The 18,388-nt window shown below is 43.3% G+C and overlaps 1 protein-coding gene across 1 annotated transcript in view; it reads right to left on the reverse strand.

Annotated features, from left to right (window-relative positions):
* The window catches only part of LOC115195000 (5-hydroxytryptamine receptor 2C-like), a 245,024-nt gene extending 229,208 nt beyond the window's left edge, over positions 1-15,816 (reverse strand). Inside the window, exon 1 of the mRNA XM_029754900.1 lies at positions 15,485-15,816. The gene's annotated coding sequence lies outside the window, so the exon portion shown is untranslated. The remainder of the gene's footprint in view (positions 1-15,484) is intronic.
* Positions 15,817-18,388: the final 2,572 nt, after the last annotated feature.

Here is an 18,388-nt window from a genome sequence, read left to right on the forward strand (position 1 = left end):
TCTCTCCGTCTGTCTCTCTCTCTCTCTCTCTCCGTCTGTCTTTCTCTCCATCTCTCTCCATTTCTCTCTCTCCCCGTCTCTCTCTCTCCCCGTCTCTCTCTCTCCGTCTCGTTCCGTCTCGTTCCGTCTCCGTCTCTCTCTCCCCATCTCTCTCTCTCTCCGTCTCTCTCTCTCCGTCTCTCTCTCTCCGTCTCTCCCTCTCCGTCTCTCCGTCTCTTCCTCTCCGTCTCTCCATCTCCGTCCCTCTCCGTCCCTCTCCGTCTTTCTCCATCTCTCTCTCTCCGTCTCCCCCGTCTCTCTCTCTCTCTCTCCGTCTCTCTCCGTCTCTCTCCGTCTCGTTCCGTCTCGTTCCGTCTCTCTCCCCATCTCTCTCTCCCCATCTCTCTCTCTCTCCGTCTCTCTCTCTCCGTGTCTCTCTCTCCGTCTCTCTCTCTCCGTCTCTCTCTCTCCGTCTCTCCGTCTCTCCATCCCTCTCCATCCCTCTCCGTCCCTCTCCGTCTCTCTCCATCTCTCTCTCCGTCTCCCCCGTCTCTCTCTCTCTCTCCCCGTCTCTCTCCGTCTCTCTTCGTCTCTCTCCGTCTCGTTCCGTCTCGTCCCTCTCCATCTCTCTCTCCCCATCTCTCTCTCTCTCCGTCTCTCTCCGTCTCTCCATCTCCGTCCCTCTCCGTCTCTCTCTCCCTCTCGCTCTCTCGCTCTCTCCGTCTCTCTCCGTCTCTCTCCGTCTCTCTCCGTCTCTCTCCGTCTCTCTCTCTTTCTCGCTCTGTCCGTCTCTCTCTCTCCGTCTCTCTCTCTCCGTCTCTCCGTCTCTCCATCTCCGTCCCTCTCCATCTCTCTCTCTCTCCCCGTCTCTCTCCGTCTCTCTTCGTCTCTCCCCGTCTCTCTCCGTCTCTCTTCGTCTCTCTCCGTCTCGTTCCGTCTCGTCCCTCTCCGTCTCTCTCTCCCCATCTCTCTCTCTCTCCGTCTCTCTCTCTCCGTCTCTCCGTCTCCGTCCCTCTCCGTCCCTCTCTCTCCCTCTCTCCGTCTCTCTCCGTCTCTCTCTGTCCGTCTCTCTCTGTCCGTCTCTCTCTGTCCGTCTCTCTCTGTCCGTCTCTCTCTCTTTCTTGCTCTGTCCGTCTCTCTCTATCTTTCTCCGTCTGTCTCTCTCCCCGTCTCTCTCTCTCCGTCTGTACGTGGTGTGTGTAATAATGCAATTACTATTTCTGGGAGGCGGCAGCAGGTGTGTGTCCCTGGCCTGTCAGAGGAACATGTGGTTGATAGTTCACCCTGCAACCCCTATATGACTGTGTGTAATAATGGAGACAGGTAGTTGGATCACCCCTATATGACTGTGTGTAATAACGGAGACAGGTAGTTGGATCACCCCTATATGACTGTGTGTAATAACGGAGACAGGTAGTTGGATCACCCCTATATGACTGTGTAATAATGGAGACAGGTAGTTGGATCACCCCTATATGACTGTGTGTAATAACGGAGACAGGTAGTTGGATCACCCCTATATGACTGTGTAATAACGGAGACAGGTAGTTGGATCACCCCTATATGACTGTGTAATAATGGAGACAGGTAGTTGGATCACCCCTATATGACTGTGTGTAATAATGGAGACAGGTAGTTGGATCACCCCTATATGACTGTGTAATAATGGAGACAGGTAGTTGGATCACCCCTATATGACTGTGTGTAATAATGGAGACAGGTAGTTGGATCACCCCTATATGACTGTGTAATAACGGAGACAGGTAGTTGGATCACCCCTATATGACTGTGTGTAATAATGGAGACAGGTAGTTGGATCACCCCTATATGACTGTGTAATAATGGAGACAGGTAGTTGGATCACCCCTATATGACTGTGTAAAAATGGAGACAGGTAGTTGGATCACCCCTATATGACTGTGTGTAATAATGGAGACAGGTAGTTGGATCACCCCTATATGACTGTGTAATAATGGAGACAGGTAGTTGGATCACCCCTATATGACTGTGTGTAATAATGGAGACAGGTAGTTGGATCACCCCTATATGACTGTGTAATAACGGAGACAGGTAGTTGGATCACCCCTATATGACTGTGTGTAATAATGGAGACAGGTAGTTGGATCACCCCTATATGACTGTGTAATAATGGAGACAGGTAGTTGGATCACCCCTATATGACCCCTATCAGACAACACACACAGAAACCACACAGTCAAACTGTAACCCTGTCTCTCTTTTTCTCTCTCTCTCTCTCTCTCTCTCTTTCTCTCTCTCTCTTTCTCCATCACTCTCTCTCAATCTCTCTCTCTCTCTCTCTCTTTCTCCATCACTCTCTCTCAATCTATTTCTCCATCACTCTCTCTCACTTTCTCCATCACTCTCTCTCTCCCTCTTTCTCTCCCCATCACACTCTCCCTCTGTCTCGCACTCCGCCTCTACCCCTCCCCTCCATAATGGCCCTTCATTAAATCAATCTATCATTTGGCTTAGTCCCAAATGGCACCCTATGATTTATGTAGTCATAGGTACACTACATATTGTAGTTTGTTGAAACGTAGTAGACTACATAGTGAATAGGGTGCCATTTCGGAGGTATCCTTTGACTCATGTCCAACACAGCTAATCCTTAGCCATGTAGGGACATAGTGTTTGACTTCAACCTCTCAACTCTCTGCTTGTAAAATCATGTTAGGACTGAAACTAGAAACTAGGCTACATTGCCTAAACTCAGTTTAACCTATCTATCTAACGGTAGTCAAAGCAATTTGAGATGATGGGGGGGGGGTTAATCCTATAGCTGACCAATGGGTACAGTGCACATACACACACAAACAGATGCTCTCTTTCTCTTTTAATGTAAAAAAAAACCCTGCTAAAATCTATTCAAGGAAAAGCGATTTCCTCCTCTCTAATGTGAATCAGCCAGCATCCAAAAACTTTCAGCATTTCCACTTTGTTAAATTACACCACTCAAAACCCCCACTGGGTAAAAAGGGTCCATATCAGAGGATATCTTCACATGACATGTGTTTGATATTCTACAGAATATTTAGAGTTTGGTGAATATGTACCATACCCTGAAAAAGTCTGAATCCAGATGTGTCTTTTCGACATGATATTGGGATCAATCCGAATATCACACATATTTCCTGTGATATTTCCTGTGGCCGGATATGACTCATTCAATATCCTGAGATATGTGACATCCTATTTTCTTTCTTCATGTTGACAAATACTGACTGTATACAGTGCATTCGGAAAGTATTCAGACACCTTGACTTTTTGTTACATTACAGCCTTATTCTAAAATGGATTAAACTTTGTAAAAATCCTCAGCAATCTACACACAATACCCCATAATGACAAAGCGAAAACAGTTTATTTGAATTTTTTGCAAATTTGTTAAACATAAAAAAACGAAATACCTTATTTACACAAGTATTCACACCCTTTGCTACGAGACTCGAAATTGAGCTGAGGTGCTTCCTGTTTCCATTGATCATCCTTGAAATGTTTCTACTTGTGTTAAATTCAATTGAATGGACATGATTTGGAAAGGCACACACCTGTCTATATAAGGTCCCACAGTTGACAGTGCATGTCAGAGCAAAAACCAAGCCATGAGGTCGAAGGACTTGTCTGTAGAGGTCAGACAGGATTTTGTCGAGGCACAGATCTGGGGAAGGGTACCAAAACATTTCTGCAGCATTAAAGATCCCCAAGAATACAGTGGCCTCAATCATTCTTAAATGGAAGAAGTTTGGAACCATTAAGTCTCTTCCTAGAGCTGGCTGCCTGGCCAAACAATCGGGGTAGAAGGGCCATGGTCAGAGAGGTGACCAGGAACCTGATGGCCACTCTGACAGAGCTTTAGAGTTCCTGTGTGAAGATGGGAGAACCTTCCAGAAGGATAACCGTCTCTGCAGCACTCCACCAATCAGGCCTTTATGGTAGAGTGGCCAGATGGAAGCCACTCCTCAGTAAAAGGCACATGACAGCCCGCTTGGAGTTTGCCAAAAGTCACCTAAAGACTCTCGGACCACGGAAAGCAACATTCTCAGGTCTAATGAAACCAAGATTGAACGCTTTGGCCTGAATGCCAAGAGTCACATCTGGAGAAAGCCTGGCACCATCCCTACGGTGTAGCATGGTGGTGGCAGCATCATGCTGTGGGGATGTTTTTCAGCTGCAGTGACTGAGGCACCTGAAAATAGTTGTGCAGCAACGCGCCCCATCCAACCTGACAGAGCTTGAGAGGATCCGCAGCGAAGAATGGGAGAAACTCCCCAAATACAGGTGTGCCAAGCTTGTAGCATCATACCCAAGAAGATTTGAGGCTGTAATCACTGTAATCACTGAGTAAAAGGTCTGAATACTTGTGTAAATGTAATATTTCCGTTTTTCATTTTTAATACATTTGCAAAAATGTCTAAACAAGTGTTTTTGCTTTGTCATTATGGAGTATTGTGATGTCATTATGGGGTATTGTGTGTATATTGATGAGGGGGGAAAAAACACTGTAATCAATTTTAGATTAAGGCTGTAACAAAACAAAATGTGGAAAAATCAAGGGGTCTGAATACTTTCCGAATGTACTGTACATCGCATATCTGTGTTTTCTCAGCACATTTAACATAGGAAGATCTTGATATGCTTTATGATGTAGGAGAAAATAAGGACGATTTCTTATGCATTTCTGAGTTTTCAGTACATGCTCAATAATTTGACAAATATGAAATCCATATTTTTCCTTGATGCCCATATCATTTCTGAATTCCCTCTGGATATCATACAAGATGATACTCTGGGTTGCCTGTAATAATGCTAGTTTTAATCTAGGCTATATCATTTTTTTTATTTTTTTTTAACGGATTAATTCCTGACCTCACCATCTGGATAGCAGTGGGATGAACAGGCAGTGGCTCGGGTGGTTGATGTCCTTGATGATATTTTTGGCCTTCCTGTGACATTGGGTGATGTAGGTATCCTGGAGGGCAGGCAGTGTGCCCCTGGTGATGTGTTGGGCAGACCGCACCACCGTCTGGACAGCCCTGCAGTTGCCGTATCAGGCGGTGATAAAGCCTGACCTTCTTCACCACACTGTCTGTGTGGGTGGACCATTTCAGATTGTCGGTGATGTGTACGCCAAGGAACTTGAAGCTTTTCACCTTCTCCACTGCGGTCCTGTCGATGTGGACAGGGACGTGCTCTCTCTGCTGTTTCCTGAAGTCCACGATCAGCTGCTTCATTTTGTTGACGTTGAGGGAGAGGTTATTTTCCTGGCACCACTCCGCCAGGGAACTCACATCCTCCCTGTAGGCAGTCTCGTCGTTGTTGGAAATCAGGCCTACCTCTGTTGTGTCATCTGCAAACTTGATGATTGAGTTGGAGGCATGCGTGGCCATGCAGTCATGGGTGAACAGTGAGTACAGGAGGGGGCTGAGCACGCTCCCTTGTGGGGCCCCTGTGTTGAGGATCAGCAAAGTGGAGGTGTTGTTTCCTACCTTCACCGCCTGGGGGGGGTGCCCGTCAGGAAGTCCAGGACCCAGTTGCACAGGGTGGGGTTCAGACCCAGGGCCCCGAGCTTAACCTCTCTAGGGTACGTGGGACAGTAGCGTCTCACCTGGCCAACATCCAGTGAAATTACAGAGCGCGAAATTCAAAAATACTAAATTCAAATATTTAACATTCTTGAAAATATATGTGTTATACATCAAAATAAAGCTTAACTTCATGTTAATCCAGCCAAGGTGTCAGACTTCAAAAAGGCTTTATGGCGAAAGCAAACCATGCGATTATCTGAGGACAGCGCCCCGCATACAAATGCATGACAAATAATTTTCAACCAGGCAGTTGCAACACGAAAGTCAGAAATAGCGATATTATATATGCCTTACCTTTGAAGATCTTCTTCTGTTGGCACTCCAAAAGGTCTCAGTTACATTACAAATGGTCCTTTTGTTCGATAAAGTCCTTCTTTATATCCATAAAAACTCAGTTAGCTGGCGCGCTTCAGTCAATAATCCACTCAGTTTCCCTCCATCAAAATGCATACAAAATGAATCCCAAACGTTACTAATAAACTTTTCCAAACAAGTCAAACAACGTTTATAATCAAACCTTAGGTATCCTAATACGCAAATAAACGATACCATTTAAGACGGACAATACTATGTTCATTACCGGAGATAAATAAGAAAGAACGCGCTTTCCTCCACGCGCTTGGAAAAACTGAAGGTAAAATGGGAGCCACCTAGAAAAACTACAATTTCTGGGTCATTTTTCCAAAAACCAGCCTGAAATTCTTTCAAAAGACTGTTGACATCTAGTGGAAGCCCTACGAACTGCAATCTGGGAGGACTTGGCATTGTTATTAAAATACTAGCCATTGAAAATAGTGGTAAACTGCATTTTTTTTTGGGGGGGGGGGGGGGGGGGGGGGAGTTTGTCCTCAGGGTTTCACCTGCCATATCAGTTCTGTTATACTCACAGACATTATTTTAGAAACTTTAGAGTGTTTTCAATCCAAATCTACTAATTATATGCATATCCTAGCTTCTGGGCCTGAGTAACAGGCAGTTTACTTTGGGCACGCTTTCATCCGGAGGTGAAAATAGTGCCCCCTACCCTAATGAAGTTAATGATGAGCTTGGAGGGTACTATGGTGTTGAAGGCTGAGCTATAGTCAATGAACAGCATACTTACAAAGGTACAGTTGAATTCGGAAGTTTACATAAACCTGAGCCAAATACATATAAACTCAGTTTTTCACAATTCCTGACATTTAATCCTAGTAAGAATTCTCTGTCTTAGGTCAGTTAGGATCACCATTTTATTTTTTAAGAATGTGAAATGTCAGAATAATAGTAGAGAGAATGATTATTTCAGCTTTTATTTCTTTCATCACATTCCCAGTGTCAGAAGTTTACATACACTCAATTAGTATTTGGTAGCATTGCCTTTAAATTGTTTAACTTGGGTCAACCGTTTCGGGAAGCCTTCCACAAGCTTCCCACAATACGTTGGGTGAATTTTGGTCCATTCCTCCTGACAGAGCTGGTGTAACTGAGTCAGGTTTGTAGGCCTCCTTGCTTGCAGACGCTTTTTCCGTTCTGCCCACAAATGTTCTATGGGATTGAGATCAGGGTTTTGTGATGGCCACTCCAATACCTTGACTTTGTTGTCCTTAACCTCTACGGGCTAGGGGGCAGCATTGAGAATTTTGGAAAAAATATGTGCCCATTTTTAACTGCCTCCTACACCAACTCAGAAGCTAGAATATGCATATTATTGTTCAGGTTTGGATAGAAAACACCCTAAAGTTTCTAAAACTGTTTGAATGGTGTCTGTGAGTATAACAGAACTCCTATGGCAGGCAAAAACCTGAGAAGGTTTCATGCAGGAAGTACCCTGTCTGACAAGGTGTTGTTGTTCTTGCTTCTGTTTATTGAAGAGTCAGGATCTTAGCTGTAACGTGACAATTCCTAGGGCTCCAATAGGCTCTCAGAACCCGGGAAAAACCTGAACGATGACGAGGCAGCCTCAGGCTGAAACACATTATCTCCTTTTCCAAGTGTCCCATCAGGTCACAATAGAACTAGGCGCGTGCGCGATTCGCCCCCGTGGAGTATTTTCATTCGGCTGTTTAGCTAATTGCAGATTCCCGGTCGGAATATTATCGCTTTTCTACGAGATAAATTGCATAAAAATTGATTTTAAACAGCGGTTGACATGCTTCGAAGTACGGTAATGGAATATTTAGAATTTTTTTGTCACGTTCTGCGCCATGCGCACGACCGTGATTTAGCATTCTGATAGTGTCTAGAACGCACGAACAAAACGTCGTTGATGGAACATAACGATGGATTATTTGGGACCAAACCTACATTTGTTATTGAAGAAGAAGTTCTGGGAGTGCATTCTGACAAAGAACAGGAAAGGCAAGGCCATTTTTCTTATAGGAAATGTGATTTTGGTGAAGGCTGAACTGGGTGGGTGTCTAAATAGCTAGCCCGTGATGGCTGGGCTATGTACTTAGAATATTGCAAAATGTGCTTCATCCGAAAAGCTATTTTAAAATCGGACATATCGAGTGCATAGAGGAGTAATGTATCTATAATTCTTAAAATAATTGTTATGCTTTTTGTGAACGTTTATCGTGAGTAATTTAGCAGGTAGGCTTTTTCTGAACGTCACATGCTAATGTAAAAAGCTGGTTTTTGATATAAATATGAACTTGATTGAACAGACATGCATGTATTGTATAACATAATGTCCTAGGTGTGTCATCTGATGAAGATCATAAAAGGTTAGTGCTGCATTTAGCTGTGGTTTGGGTTTTTGTGACATTATATGCTAGCTTGAAAAATGGGTGTCTGATTATTTCTGGCTGGGCACTCTCCTGACATAATCTAATGTTTTGCTTTCGTTGTAAAGCCTTTTTGAAATCGGACAGTGTGGTTAGATTAACTAGAGTCTTGTCTTTAAATAGCTGTAAAACAGTCATATGTTTGAGAAATTGAAGTAATAGTATTTCAAACGTTTTAAAAATCGCGCCACTGGATTCAACTGGCTGTTACGTAGGTGGGACGAATTCGTCCCGCCGGTCCCATAGAGGTTAAGCCATTTTGCCACAACTTTGGAAGTATGCTTGGGGTCATTGTCCATTTGGAAGTCCCATTTGCGACCAAACTTTAACTTCCTGACTGATGTCTTGAGAAGTTGCTTCAATATATCCACATAATTTTCCTCCCTCATGATGCCATCTATTTTCTGAAGTGCACCACTACCTCCAGCAGCAAACACCCCCCCAACATGATGCTACCACCCCCGTGCTTCACGGTTGGAATGGTGTTCTTCGGCTTGCAAGCCTCCCCCTTTCTCCTCCAAACATAACGATGGTCATTATGGCCAAACAGTTCTATTTTTGCTTCATCAGACCAGAGGACATTTCTCCAAAAAGTGCGATCTTTGTCCCCATGTGCCAGTGCAAACCGTAGTCTGGCTTTTTTATGGCGGTTTTGAAGCCGTGGCTTCTTCCTTGCTGAGTGGCCTTTCAGGTTATGTCGATATAGGACTCGTTTTACTGTGGATGTAGATACTTTTGTACCTGTTTCCTCCAGCATCTTCACAACTTTGCTGTTGTTCTGGGATTGATTTGCACTTGTTGCACCAAAGTACGTTCATCTCTAGGAGACAGAATGTGTCTCCTTCCTGAGCGGAATGACGGCTGCGTGGTCCCATGGTGTTTATACTTGCGTACTATTGTTTGTACAGATGAAAGTGGTACCTTCAGGCGTTTGGAAATTGCTCCCAAGGATGAACCAGACTTGTGGAGGTCTACAATTTGTTTTCTGAGGTCTTGGCAGATTTGTTTTGATTTTCCCTTGATGTCAAGCAAATAGGCACTGAGTTTGAAGGTAGGCCTTGAAATACATCCACAGGTACACCTCCAATTGATTCAAATTATGTCAATGAGCCTATCAGAAGCTTCTAAAGCCATGACATCATTTTCTGGAATTTTCCAAGATGTTTAAAGGCACAGTCAACTTAGTGTATGTACACTTCTGACCCACTGGAATTGTGATACAGAAAATTATAAGTGAAATAATCTGTCTGTTAACAATTGTTGGAAAAATTACCCGTGTCATGCACAAAGTAGATGTCCTAACCGACTTGCCAAAACTGTAGTTTGTTAACAAGAAACTTGTGGAGTGGTTTAAAAACGAGTTTTAATGACTCCGGCCTAAGTGTATGTAAACTTCTGACTTCAACTGTATTCCTCTTGTCCAGATGGAATAGGGCAGTGTGCAGTGCGATGGCGATTGTTTCGTCTGTGGATCCATTGGGGCGGTATACAAATTGAAGTGGGTCTAGAGTGTCAGGTAAGGTAGAGGTGATATTAACTAGCTTCTCAAAGCACTTCATGATGACGGAAGTGAGTCCTACGGGGCGATAGTCATTTTGTCCGGTTACCGTCGCTTTCTTAGGTACAGGAACAATGGTGGAAATCTTGAAGCAAGTGGGGAAAGCAGACTGGGACAGGGAGAGATTGAATATGTCCATAAACACTCCAGCCAGCTGGTCTGCGCATGCTCTGAGGATGCGGCTAGGATGCCGTCTGGGCCGGCAGCCTTGCAAGTGTAAACGCGTTTAAATGTCTTACTCACGTCGGCCACAGAGAATGAAAGCCCACAGTCCTTGGGAGCGGGCCACGTCGGTGGCACTGTGTTATCCTCAAAGCGGGTGACTCCTCTTTGTCTCTGTGCTGATGTTTTTCCTGTTTGATTGCCTTACGGAGGTAACAACTACACTGTGTTTGTCTTCGACCATATTCCCAGTCACCTTGCCATGGTTAAATGCGGTGGTTCGTACTTTCAGTTTTGCACAAATGCTGCCATCTATCCACAGTGTCTGGTTTGGGTAGGTTTTAACAGTCACAGTGGGAACAACATCCCCTATATACTTCCTGATGAACTCAGTCACTGTGTCCGTGTATACGTCAATGCTATTCTCAGAGGCATCCCAGAACATATCCCAGTCCGCGTGATCAAAACAATCTTAAAGCATGGATTCCGATTGGTCAGACCAGCGCTGAATAGACCTTAGCACGTGTACTTCCTGTTTGAGTTTCTGCCTATAGGAAGGGATGAGCAAAATGGAGTCATGATCTGATTTGCCGAATGGAGGGCGGGTGAGGGCCTTGTAGGCATCCTGGAAGTTTGAGTAGCAGTGGATGAGTGTTTCAGCAGTGCGAGTACTCTAGTCAATGTGTTAACCTCTCTAGGGTAGGGGGCAGTATTTTCACATCCGGATAAAAAACGTACCCGATTTAATCTGGTTATTACTCCTGCCCAGTAACTAGAATATGCATATAATTGTTTGATTTGGATAGAAAACACCCTAAAGTTTCTAAAACTGTTTGAATGGTGTCTGTGAGTATAACAGAACTCATATGGCAGGCCAAAACCTGAGAAGATTCTGTACAGGAAGTGCACTTTCTGACCATTTCTTGGCCTTCTATACCCTCTTTATCAAAAACAGAGGGTCTCTGCTGTAACGTGACATTTTCTAAGGCTCCCATAGGCTCTCAGAAGGCGCCAGAACGTTGAATGATGACTCTGCAGCCCCTGGCTGAAAAACAGTAGCGCATTTGGATAGTGGTCGATCTGAGAACAATGAAACGGGGGCGCGCGTGCACGTGAAGAGTCCATTTTCTTCTTTGAGTCTTTGAACGAAAACGACGTCTCCCGGTCGGAATATTATCGCTATTTTACGAGAAAAATCACATAAAAATTGAATTTAAACAGCGTTTGACATGCTTCGAATTACGGTAATGGAATGTTTTGAATTTTTTTGTCACGACATGCGTCCGCGCGTCACCGTTCGGATAGTGTCTTGAACGCAAGAACAAAACAGAGGATATTTGAACATAACTATGGATTATTTTGAACCAAAACAACATTTGTGGATGAAGTACAAGTCCTGGGAGTGCATTCTGACGAAGAACAGCAAAGGTAATCCAATTTTTCTTATAGTAATTCTGAGTTTAGTGAACGCCAAACTTGGTGGGTGTCAAATTAGCTAGCCGTGATGGCGAGCTATCTACTCAGAATATTGCAAAATGTGCTTTCGCCGAAAAGCTATTTTACAATCTGACACCGCGATTGCATAGAGGAGTTCTGTATCTATAATTCTTAAAATAATTGTTATGTTTTTTGTGAACGTTTATCGTGAGTAATTTAGTAAATTCACCGGAAGTTTTCGGTATGTTTGCTAGTTCTGAACGTCACATGCTAATGTAAAAAGCTGGTTTTTGATATAAATATGAACTTGATTGAACAAAACATGCATGCATTGTATAACATAATGTCCTAGGAGTGTCATCTGATGAAGATCATCAAAGGTTAGTGCTGCATTTAGCTGTGGTTTGGGATTTTGTGACATTATATGCTAGCTTGAAAAATGGGTGTGTGATTATTTCTGGCTGGGTACTCTCCTGACATAATCTAATGTTTTGCTTTCGCTGTAAAGCCTTTTTGAAATCGGACAATGTGGTTAGATTAACGAGAGTCTTGTCTTTAAAATGGTGTAAAATAGTCATATGTTTGAGAAATTGAAGTAATAGCATTTTTAAGGTTTTTGAATATCGCGCCACTCGATTCCACTGGCTGTTGACTAGGTGGGACGATTTCGTCCCACATACCCGAGAGAGGTTAATAGAACATCGGTAGTGTTTTCCTCAAATTTGCTTTGTTAAAATCCCCAGCAACAATAAATGCAGCCTCAGGATATGTGGTTTCCAGTTTGCACAAAGTCCAGTGTGGTTCCTTGAGGGCCGTTGTGGTATCGGCTTGAGGGGGAATATACACGGCTGTGACTATAATCGAAGAGAATTCTCTTGGGAGGCAATGCAGTCGGTATTTGATTGTGTGGTATTCTAGGTCGAGTGAACAAAAGGACTTTGAATTCATGTACGTTACCACAATCACACCATGAGTAGTTAATCATGAAACATACACCCCTGCCTTTCTTCTTCCCAGAGAGTTCTTTATTCCTGTCTGTGCCATGTACTGAGAACCCAGCTGGCTGTATGGACGGGACAGTATATCCGGAGAGAGCCATGAATCTGTGAAACAAAGTATGTTACAGTCCCTGATGTCTCTCTGGAAAGAGATCCTCGCCCTGAGCTCATCTACTTTATCGTCCAGGGACTTGACATTAGCAAGTAATACACTCGGAAGTGGTGGATGGTGTGCATGCCTCCTGAGTCAGACTAGAAGTCCCCTCCAAATACCTCTTCTCCGGCGGCAGCATCTTGGAGCAGCCTCTGGGATACATTCAATTGCCCTGGGGGGTACGAACAAAGGATCCAATTCGGGAAAGTCGTATTCCTGGTCGTTATGCTGGTGAGTTACTGCAGCTCTGATATCCAAAAGTTCTTTCCGGCTGTATGTAATAACGCAAACACTTTCTGGGCTAATAATATAAGAAATAAGAAATAACACACAAAAAAACAAAATACTACAAAGTTGCATCGGACCTAGAAGCAGAGCTTCCATGTCTGTCGGCGCCATCATAGCCTTTAGCTCAGTGCGGATGTTGCCTTTAATCTATTGCTTCTGGTTGGGGTATGTATGTTTGGACACTGTGGGGATGAGGTCATCGATGCACTTATTAATTAAGAAGGTGACTGATGTGGTAAACTCCTCAATGCCATTGGCTGAATCCTGGAACATATTCCAGTCTGTGCCAGTGAAACAATCCTGTAGCTTAGCATATGCTTCATCGAACCACTTCCGTATTGAGCGTGTCACTGGTACTTCCTGTTTGAGTTATGGTCAGATTTGAGTTATGGTCAGATTTGGAGAATAGGGTTATGGTCTGATTTGGAGAATAGGGTTATGGTCAGATTTGGAGAATAGAGTTATGGTCTGATTTGAGTTATGGTCAGATTTGGAGAATAGGGTTATGGTCAGATTTGAGTTATGATCAGATTTGGAGAATAGGGTTATGGTCAGATTTGAGTTATGGTCAGATTTGGAGAATAGGGTTATGGTCAGATTTGAGTTATGGTCAGATTTGGAGAATATTTGTCACAACATCGACGGAAGGTGGCGCCCCTCCTCGCCCGGGCGGTGCTCGGTGGTCGTCGTCGCTGGCCTACTAGCTGCCACCGATCCTCTGTTTATTTTCTGTTGGTCAGGTCTAGTTTAGATTTGCACCTTTTTAGTATCAGTTCATTAGTGTGGGGGGGGGGGGGGGTTATTTAGTCGTTCTGTGTAGGGGTACCTGGGGTACAGGTGTTTTTTCCCAGCGTAGGGCTGCGTCCCTACGCTGTGTTCGGGCTGTTTATGGGTATTTGTGTGACTTTGCCCTGCCCTACCTGTTTTTGGCAAGTGTGGATTATTTATTAAAACGTGTGTTCACGGACTTGTGTCTCCTGCGCCTGACTTCAACCCTCCTGCTTCCTTGAGCACTCTGACAAAATGGTTATGGTCAGATTTGCCAAATGGAGGGCGAGGGAGAGCATTGTATGCGTTTCTGTGTTTGGAGTAAAGGTGATGTAGAGTTCTGTCTCCTCACAGTAACTGGCTGCCAGTAAGATACCGTAAAAACAATACAGTGTTTTGGTCTATGTTTATATGTACTGCCGTATGTCTGCACAGTAAATGGAAATTTTATTTCCAATGGAAGTGTACTCCAGAGTGTGTGTGTGTGTGTGTGTGTGTGTGTGTGTGTGTGTGTGTGTGTGTGTGTAAACGGGCTTGTGTACATATGTAGGTATGCGTGTGTATGTGTGTTTATGTATGTGCGTGTGTGCGGACTGGGTTGGATCTCTATCCTACAGTAAATAGGATTAGACTGAAGAAGGTATTATTAGCCATCATAATTCACAAATGTATTATTTTCAACAGATGAAAATGAAAATAGACCAAAGATTTACATTACTCAAATATAATCTCACACCCCCATATCATGCAAACATAGGACTATAAAAATCTCATTTATTTGCATCATGTTATCAGCACACACAGCACACTATGGTCATTTCAGATAAGCAATTTAGTGAAATATAAAAAAACACACACGCGCACGCACGTCTGTGTCAGACAAATTATATTGCATCATGCACCTGCACACACAGCACACTAAATGGTAATTCATAGTGTCATTTAGCAGTTTTCTCAGCAACATAAACTAAGGAAAAACAGAGAAAAGTAGGTGATGCTAATTTGACTGGACCAAGCTGACCACAAACAAATCGGACCTGTATTATAGTCCAGTACAGTCTGGCTGTGTGTGTGTGTGTGTGTGTGTGTGTGTGTGTGTGTGTGTGTGTGTGTGTGTGTGTGTGTGTGTGTGTGTGTGTGTGCCAAAAATGACATGACAGCTGGATTCACATCTAATCATTGAATAATGCTCATGTTGAATCAATCAATCAAACAAACAAACAAACCTGATGACAGACTAATTGCCAACGTTTACATTGATAAATGAACTATAACAGTTTAGAACCACTCTGACATTACAGCTATGATCTGTCTGACAGCGCGTATGTGTCCACACCCTGATCCACCCCATTCACATTTTCATACCATCAACCGTCATTAACCGTCATTACGGCTATGCGTAAAAATGGCAATTACGCACAGAAGAGGGTACAGCTGTGTGGCATTTCAGACGCGGGAATTATTCTACCAAGATATTTTTGGTGAACTTTCCTTAAAATATTCCTGGCTTGACATAGAGGATATCGTTAGCAAAACCGCCAGACTGTTTAGAATATTTTTGGTCCACGGTTTAATAATAGCCTGTAATAAAATAAACACTTATCTGAGATTCAATACCACTGTACTTGTGTCAAAACAAGCGTGTCTGACAAAGCTACAAGTGTATTCCAAATGCCACCAACGAATCAAATATTATTACCACAGAGGTGTTATTACCGTGTAGTCAAAAAAAGATAACTTTATGCCCTTATAAAGCAGTTCCCACTTACCCGTAAGGTGATCCTTTCTCTCAATCACGTCCTTTTCTTTCTTCCCTCTTGTCTTTATCCAACTGCCGTTTTGTTTCTCCGTCGTTGAGTCCTTGCTTGTCCACGGTTCGTTCGGAATTCCACTCAACTCAAAGTCCTTTTCATAGCGCAATATGCGTTTTCCCTCTGCCCTGTCTCGGACCTAGACTGAAAACACTCCCGAAATCAAACGGTATCCGGTAAAAGCACTCTGGTCCTCAGCCGTCGCAGCAACCCGTATGCAAGTCACACACACTGTCCGACAAGCAGCACAGCGGGTTAGGGTTTGTGGTTAGGGCTACAGCGTTGGCATGACTCCAGCACCGGCGCTAGAGCGAGACCTTCCGTTGGAACTCTCTCCACTGAATCTTATTCTCCAGGCACGCGCGCGTCATTGTCGCGCGCTTTTTGCCAACCAAGAGTTGAATTTCCGCCCTGTCCTGGTTTTTGGGGGTCCCACACGGTGACAATCATGCAATACTGGGCTGTACCAAAATGTAGCCTACTTTAGTTTCCCCACACCTGTGTCAAATAAAAAACATTTATAAAACTCCGTGCCTATGTCCTGCAGCCTATGACGCGTTGACAAAACATTTTTATCATAATGAAATATTGTATTCTTAAGCACCTTTCAAACACTCTCAAATAGACTACTGTAGGCTAAGAGATAATACAATTAGCAATTTATTTCGTTTTTTAAAATGTGATAGGTAGCCTATCAGCAGCTTCTCATGTACTAACACAGCTACGACCCCTATGTGTACATAATAACAAGTTTATTACGGTAATGACAACCTTGCCTATTTCCTGATGGTAATCGATGCTAATTTGTAATTTATAATGATCATGGGCTGTATGCTGCAACGAGGTTTCACAGTCACATCAGAATTGGACGTTCAACCATGATCCATCTTTCCTATAGCCTGCTTCACGCATGACACTACACACACACGCACATGCAAGCCAGACAGATTGGAGCGATTATGAAATCGGATTTGAGCTATCTTTGATAGACATAGTCCTTATCTCTGTTCTGGGCTGTAGGCCTGTGCAGTGAGGTGAAACAGTAGCAGATAGACATGCAATGTCTAGAGCTGCTGTTCCTTACGCTAGATCCACATGGTAAAGAGTGATGTCTGTTATTATAGAGCTGCTGTTCCTTACGCTAGATCCACATGGTAAAGAGTGATGTCTGTTATTATAGAGCTGCTATTCCTTACGATAGATCCACATGGTAAAGAGTGATGTCTGTTATTATAGAGCTGCTATTCCTTACGATAGATCCACATGGTAAAGAGTGATGTCTGTTATTATAGAGCTGCTATTCCTTACGATAGATCCACGTGGTAAAGAGTGATGTCTGTTATTATAGAGCTGCTATTCCTTACGATAGATCCACATGGTAAAGAGTGATGTCTGTTATTATAGAGCTGCTATTCCTTACGATAGATCCACATGGTAAAGAGTGATGTCTGTTATTATAGAGCTGCTATTCCTTACGATAGATCCACATGGTAAAGAGTGATGTCTGTTATTATAGAGCTGCTATTCCTTACGATAGATCCACGTGGTAAAGAGTGATGTCTGTTATTATAGAGCTGCTATTCCTTACGATAGATCCACGTGGTAAAGAGTGATGTCTGTTATTATAGAGCTGCTATTCCTTACGATAGATCCACATGGTAAAGAGTGATGTCTGTTATTATAGAGCTGCTATTCCTTACGATAGATCCACATGGTAAAGAGTGATGTTTGTTATTCATTCAGTATTCCACTTATTGATTTATTATTATTGTATTTTATTACTTATTTATTTTATTATTTTTCTCTAGCTGCAAAATGATGTAAAGTTGAGTGCTATAAACGTTATGTTTGTCACACAGTACAATGGATATTTGGTGACCTCTGTTGCGTCCTTGAGTAGCCTAGGCGACATGTACATGTGTCATAACGTCATAACTACACACACATACCTTCCAGATTAGCCTTAATGGACTTCAGTCAGTCATCCCGCCTGTTAGCTCTTCCTTTGATCAATAGATGCTTGTTCGCATAGGACAAGCTTACCCATCCCTGGTTATTGGTTATACCAGACTGAAACGTGTGTGTGTGTGTGTGTGTGTGTGTGTGTGTGCGCGCGCGCGCGTGCGTGCGTGCGTGTCAAAGTAGGAGATGCATACTCTAGCCTGGATAAGCCAGACCGAATTGTACTAAAATCAGTCTAGATGCCAAGCTAAGATTATCCAGCAGTCCAGTGTTTCCCAATTTGATTTCTATATGCGATCCCGTTTTTTTCACGGCACATCCTGTACATTTTGTTAATGGATGTTATAATAAAGAAGATAGGCAACTCGTTAGGTTCTCATTTGGGGAAGCCTACAATTTATCCTACCATTTCTACCTATATGTGCTTTTTCGTGGAACAGTTTCACTCCAATAATAACGTTTTCGTTTAAAAAAAATATTGTCACGTGGTAATTTATACAAATATTAATTAAAATGATATCTAAAAGGTACAATTCATCTAATGCTCACCAGCCTTTGCCATATGGAAACATTGATAGCCTACACCGTGATCCATTGCCGGCTAAAGAAATTGGCGCATGGAACTTAAAGATAGCCTATAGGCCAATTCAGCAGTAGGCCTATAACTTCCATCATCAACTAAGTAAAATACATAGTCCTAAATCTGACTAATAATAACAATAGAAAATACCCAGATGAAATCACATTATTCTCTCTACTCGACCGGTCTGCCTCCCTTTCTATTTGTCTTGATTTGAGCTATCACTCTCCTGGGTGGCGCAGCGGTCTAAGGCACTGCATTGCAGTGCTAGAGGCATCACTACAGACCCTGGTTCGTTCCCAGGCTGTGTCACAACCGGC

The sequence above is a fragment of the Salmo trutta genome, chromosome 5 (genome assembly GCF_901001165.1).
Source record: "Salmo trutta chromosome 5, fSalTru1.1, whole genome shotgun sequence".
Taxonomy (NCBI): Eukaryota; Metazoa; Chordata; class Actinopteri; order Salmoniformes; family Salmonidae; genus Salmo; species Salmo trutta.